Source organism: Aegilops tauschii, chromosome 6, assembly GCF_002575655.3.
Source record: "Aegilops tauschii subsp. strangulata cultivar AL8/78 chromosome 6, Aet v6.0, whole genome shotgun sequence".
Classification (NCBI taxonomy): Eukaryota; Viridiplantae; Streptophyta; class Magnoliopsida; order Poales; family Poaceae; genus Aegilops; species Aegilops tauschii.
Genome location: NC_053040.3, coordinates 17,833,745 through 17,839,670, shown reverse-complemented (window position 1 = coordinate 17,839,670; position 5,926 = coordinate 17,833,745). Strand labels below are relative to the sequence as shown.

Sequence of the window (5,926 nt, the reverse complement as noted above, 5' to 3'; positions counted from 1 at the left end):
AAGAGCTTCTTGAGGCTTGTATCGAACTTACTTATTTTCTGTTTCTTAATTCACACCTAATAACTTGTATAAAGCTTTAAGGGCTTCAGTTCGCTCAATCCAGGCAACTGCCTATTCTCTAAAAGAAACATGGGTGTGCTGCCATCCTCTGTACAAACAATTGTTTACAAAAGGGTGAATGTAGCTCATTAATCTTTCGGCAGTGATAGGCGCCGGTCGGCTGCCGAGCGTACGATAAGAATTTTTCCAACCGTACGATACAACTTTCCTCTGTCTCTAAAAGGTCAACCACGCTCGAAGTGATTAAAATCCATGCTCCCCGCCCAGAATCCGCGCACTCGCCGGCTAGAATCTGCGCGCTCGCTGGCCGCCCACACTTGTCCTCTGCATCTCGTGCTGGCCGGTCACCTGTGCCACCGCGACCGCCCACCCGTGTTCGCCGGCGCTCGCGCTATTGCGCTTGTCTAGGGTGCCTCCACTCTCCATGGTTGCAGCTCGAACACAGACGGGTTCCAGCATGTGGTCGCCATGGTTGCAGCATCTCCGGCGTCTCCGTCTCCGGCTCGCCGCCGTCATTGACTTGCACCGCCACCGCCATGTCCAGCAAAAACAAATCTAAAAAGCAACAAAAACTTCCAACACACGGTTGAAGCAAAAAGATTAGGTGGTTCCAGCAAAACTTGATGCTATTTTCAGCAAAAATCGAATGCAACAAAAAGCTCTGGTACTCGGTTGAAGCAAATAGATTTGTCGGTTCCAACAAAACTTGATGCTATTTCCAGCAAAAATTGAATGCAACAAAAACCTCTGGTACTCGGTTGAAGCAAATAGATTTGCCGATTCCAATAAAACTTAATGGTGGTTCCAGCAAAAATCTCAGCAGCAAAAAGCGATAAGCTAATTGTAGCAAATGAATTAGCCAGTTCCAGCAAATAGTAATGCTGGTTCCAGCAAAATAGCCTCATGCAAAAGAAAAGACAAGTGCCCATTGTAGAAAAAAAAAGGCGGTTCCAGCAAAAAATGTGTCACCTGCCTAGGACACGTGAGGTTCCAGCATCAGGGGACACTGGTTCCAGCATCGTCATGTGCCGGTTGCAGCTCCCTAGTCCGTCGGTTCCAGCATCGCTGCCTGAGCAGGAACCGGTCGCCATCGTCGCGCACCATGGTGATGTAGCGCGGTGCGCGAGCTTGCAGCCCAGTATTCGGGCCCCTTGCTCGCAGCTCCAAGGAGCCGAGCATGTGTGAGCAGCATGTACTTGAGCTCAACCTCGTGATTCCATGGCGTATTGCGCAGGACATGAGACAGAAAAGCAAAAAACACGAACGAGCTCACCCCCTCTCATGGATGTTTGGTGGAAAAAATCGCGGGGAACAAATAAGGCAACAAAAACAAACTCAATGTCATCAGGATTGGGTGTGGATTCTTGAAGAGAGAGCACAAGAAGACAGGAAAGAGAGATTGAGCAAGGGGGATGGAAGGACGAGACGCCTTCTGTGGTCTCCAGAATATGCGAGGGGATAAATGAAAGTGGTGGGGATAGACTTGGCTTTGTGGGTGGTGGGCCAGGACTGGGCCAGGAGTGCGTAGCGACGTGAGCTTGGCGACCGGCCGAACGCTCGGCCGGCGCACCGTTTGCAAATGTTTACCTTAATCTTTCCCAATAATAATAAAGCACAGGTTGAGCATGCCGGGTTCACCGTCGTGGCGCTTTTATAAAAAGGCCCCCGTGGTTTTTATGCACTCAACCCGCAGTCCCTACTTTAGTGTATCTGGAAAAAACGTTTCGTTTTATAGAAAACCCCCTATATCTGTAAGAATTCAATCCGCTCTCCCTCCTGATCCCTTCTCAACCTCCAGCCCGCTGCCACCTCCTGCCCCGCCCCGCCCCGCCCGGCCGGCGGCGCGCTAGGCACACCGGCAGGGTAGGAGGCGGGTGTGCCTACCTCTGCTGCCATGGAGCGCCGCCCTCCATGTGGACCCCTCCTCGGGCAAGATCACCTCCCAGAGCAAGACAGCGAGCACGCCGCCGCCCCACCCGCGCACGTCGCCGCCCTATCCATCTTGGCACCACCCTCCCGCTTCTCTCGTAGAGCAGGCGACAGGTCCATCCATCAAGGGACTGAGCTCCGCGCTTGGGTCGCGCGTCGCCAGCGACCACCCTAGCGGCGAGGAGAGGGGAAGGGGTGGAGACAAGGGCACGCCTGAGTCCAACGACCCCCCACCATCAGCTGGCCGGCCCGTAGTCGTTGGCCACTTTGGCCGGCACATCGAGATGTGCATGGGCAAGGTAAACCCCCATTTAATTTGTGCATCTGCAGATCTGCCATATACACAGCTGTGCTAAATTTTATTGTACATCCCCCTTTTATTGAACTCTTCGTATGTTCTGTTTCACAATTTGGCTGTTGACTGAGTAGCCAAAGTTTGATATGATTTGTCCATGTATGTGTTAAATCGTGTTCAGTTGCAACCTTAAAAGCAGTGTTGATTTTGCCCAAATAAAGTTTGATGCTTGAGCCAGTACCTCCATGGTTTGCTAATGACTCTTTACAGTTTGAAGGCTGATCACTATCGTCTAATTAGTACCCTTTCAAAAGTATATATACATATTTTACATCCACATATTCTTCAGTAACCTGATGCTTTTCACCATGGCACTGGAGGTACTGACTAAAAGTTTGAACCAGATTGTGTATGAACGGAAGTTTGAAGCACACTAAGTGAACCATCATTATCGGCCAGGCTGCAGAGTGGCCGAACTATATCTGCACGACTGCACCCACTATGCAGGTGAGTAATTCTTATCCTTAAAACTCGCTGCTCTAAAATAAACAAATAAACTTGTAGGCTATATCAACAATAACACTCTTGACCTGATTATGACGCAAAGGAAGGGCACTACAGCAAGAGATATGAGCTGCATCTCCTCAAGCGGCACCACAAAATCCGCGCAGAAGGGCTACATTCCTTCCATCAAGAGAGACAGACACCGGAAGACAAGGTCACTTTTAGGTGAGATAGCATTGATCTTCAAATGAGGATTTAGCGAGTTTTTCCGTCTTACTTGATCTAATATTTACTAATTCGAGTGTTAGCCAATGAAATAAGTTGATAATTCTCATGGAGAGGATTTCGATGTTGTGTGCTGTACTCTTATTTCTTCATTCACATGCTAAGTCTCAGATTATCTCCATTGTATATTTAATCCTTCTGGCTCTCAGACCTAAGATGTGTAGGTTCTGAATATTTTATACGTTTGACATTTTTGCAAAACCATCTGTCTAGATTTCTTGGATTAATGTCAATAGATTGTATAATCCTGCTGGTAATCAGAATATATATAGATCTGTTCCTGTCCAAAATACAGGCGTGCATGGTGTACTTGAGTTGTACACCATCTGAATTGCATAGTTTCCATTTTATAAAAGAATAAGGCTCCAGATTAGTGAAGTTAATATGTAAAAAAATCATATGAAATTATCCTGCAACAGAGTAACTATGCAATTAATCTTCATTTCTAACATCAAATCATTGTTTTATCTCTTCAGAGTGAGCATATATAACATACATTTTTTCTATTTATCTATATTTAATTACTGATATGTAATTTCAGTTGACACAGAGAGGACTCGTCGATTTAATTGGAGAATATCCTTCTATTCCAGATATGTTAACCAGCGTACGACCCTGTCACCGCATCCTTCCTATGTCAAGAAGCACAAAAGCTCCACCACGATGGCTTCTAACTCTGAAGATTTGGAATCCTAGGCACCAGACTTGCGTGCTTGCGGCAGGTCAGGTGCCATACTTTCATTGCGACAGGGCACATGTAGAAGTGGTGCATTGCTGATTCAAAAACTTTGTCCCACAAATGATCATGGGCCTGCTGGACTGAATATTTTTATGTGCAGTTCATCTTTTGTTTCAATTTAATTTTTTAGCAGCATTCTTCTCACTGTGTATGCTTTTACCTACATATGACCTGCTGCAGTACAACCAAATATTCAAATCTCTGAGCTTGCCGGGGGAGGCTTGGCGGGCTGCTTTTACTAATCAAGTTGCTCATGCCTATGAAGCTATAAGTCGAAACATCAATATAGTACAGCCAAATATTGAAATTCACTCTACTAGATCAAGTTGCAGTGTATTGTTTTTCCACAGTGTGTGAGCCCTTGAGCATCCATTTAGTGCTATGTACTTTAATTATGCTGATGTACTTTATCATCCACTTATGAAAATATGGATAAACAAATCTAATGGCAATTTGTTTTATCAGAACCAGTACATGCAGTGCCACATCACACCATATTTTAAAAGTTCATTGGAAATTTCAGAGGTAGCAACAAGGTGCAACGGTCCTCAGCTGAGTCACTTTGTTGAGAGTCAATTTCTTTAGGAGCAGGTAAACCGTCTTCATACAGGGAGATCTGCCATAAACGCACTACTGTCTCTAAACACTTTATGACACTTTGATCCGATACTGCTTGAAGGAAAGTCCTAAAGGTCAGGATGGGAATGCTCCAAGGGAAGATGCATGTAAGGTCTCAAATCATAACTCTCAGGTAGCGGACCAGCCAACCACTGAATGTGTTCATGATTTATTTTTTCAGTGGGTTTACAATGTGTTATGTACGGTGCACACGCCCTCCAAAGGTATAATTTCTCTCCAGTTATCTCACGAGTTCTTTGATCTTGTCAAAATGCGAAGGCTTGATATGAACTATGGTGCCGACAGGATATGAGTGACTAGACAATGTGGCATTTTTCTTTTGCACCAAAGAATTTCAGAGCATCATGCTGTTCTTTTCAGTTTGAATCTTCTTCGGAAGTTGCAATGTATGTAGGAAGATAACAATACACAGTTCATTTTTTATGTCCATGTAATAGTGTTTTTGTGATTGACATTTAGAGATGATAGATATCAACAACTAAAGCAATGGTAAGAATATGTATGTTCTATTTTCATCTTATTAGTGGGCTAAATCCATGGAGCTTTGATACGTTATTATTGATTGATAGACAGCTATATATGGGGAAAAAATTAGGCTTTTGTTTCCCCTTATGTTGCTACTGTATCAATTCAATTTGAGAAGCACGTTGTTCATGGGCCTATATGTGGTATATTAATATGCACTGATGGAAGTCGGTTGCTATAGATAAATGGATCAATAATGGAATGCTCATTACTGCTACCAGAGTTATATTCCATCACAATGCACGGGCACCTATAGTCAAGCGGAGGCAGTTGTAGATATAAGTGATAGGAATTAGCAACTATGAGCATGATCTAACAATGGGCCAATGGTAATTTCTGTGTGGGATAAACACTTGTGAGAATAATGCATAATATATTTTTCTCCCGTTGCAACGCACGGGCATATTTACTAGTCAAATTAAAGAGGTAGATATACAATTTGGACCAGATAGTACATGAGAACTTTTTAGCTCTAAACATGACCATGGTTAAGATCAATCACAATCCTTTCCACATAGAGGTGGCTGAATCAATCAACTATAAAAATGAACCATGCATCAATGCGAGAACCTGGGAGCCAAAGCTAATGCATGGTGCTAAAAAAGAACCCACTATAGTTTTCAGAAGTGGTTTAGAAGATCAATTGGGAATGGTAGGTCCCAGGATAGCGAAGACATGTGCCTGTGCACGCCAATGGTGATCACAGAGATTGGGAAGCACACTAGACAGTACAATGGGCCGTATCTACTCAACTGCTGGGCATCATCACACTTGTCATTGCTCTCGTTTTGCTGTTCACGGCATTGTCGGCTGCGCTATAGGCACTTGAGACAGTCTTGATAGGAATCTAGAACCTTTGTGTAGCCCCTCTGGATTAATTAATTTGCTTCAATTTCATTTACGGCTTTACATTACTTCATTTTAATTCACCGCAACGTCCTGTGTGACTG

At 44.4% G+C, this 5,926-nt stretch overlaps 1 long non-coding RNA gene across 4 annotated transcripts; it reads left to right on the top strand.

Annotated features, from left to right (window-relative positions):
* The first annotated feature begins 1,829 nt into the window (after positions 1-1,829).
* On the top strand, positions 1,830-5,105 carry LOC109765388 (uncharacterized). Of its 4 annotated transcripts, none has more exons than XR_006664923.2 (7): positions 1,830-2,288; positions 2,689-2,791; positions 2,892-3,013; positions 3,615-3,795; positions 4,278-4,403; positions 4,492-4,654; positions 4,737-5,105. It is a non-coding gene; the product is annotated as an uncharacterized lncRNA (long non-coding RNA). The 4 variants fall into 4 exon arrangements; XR_005759071.3 differs by having other exon boundaries at positions 3,615-4,403; positions 4,492-4,537; positions 4,612-4,654; XR_006664924.2 differs by having other exon boundaries at positions 3,667-4,403.
* Positions 5,106-5,926: the final 821 nt, after the last annotated feature.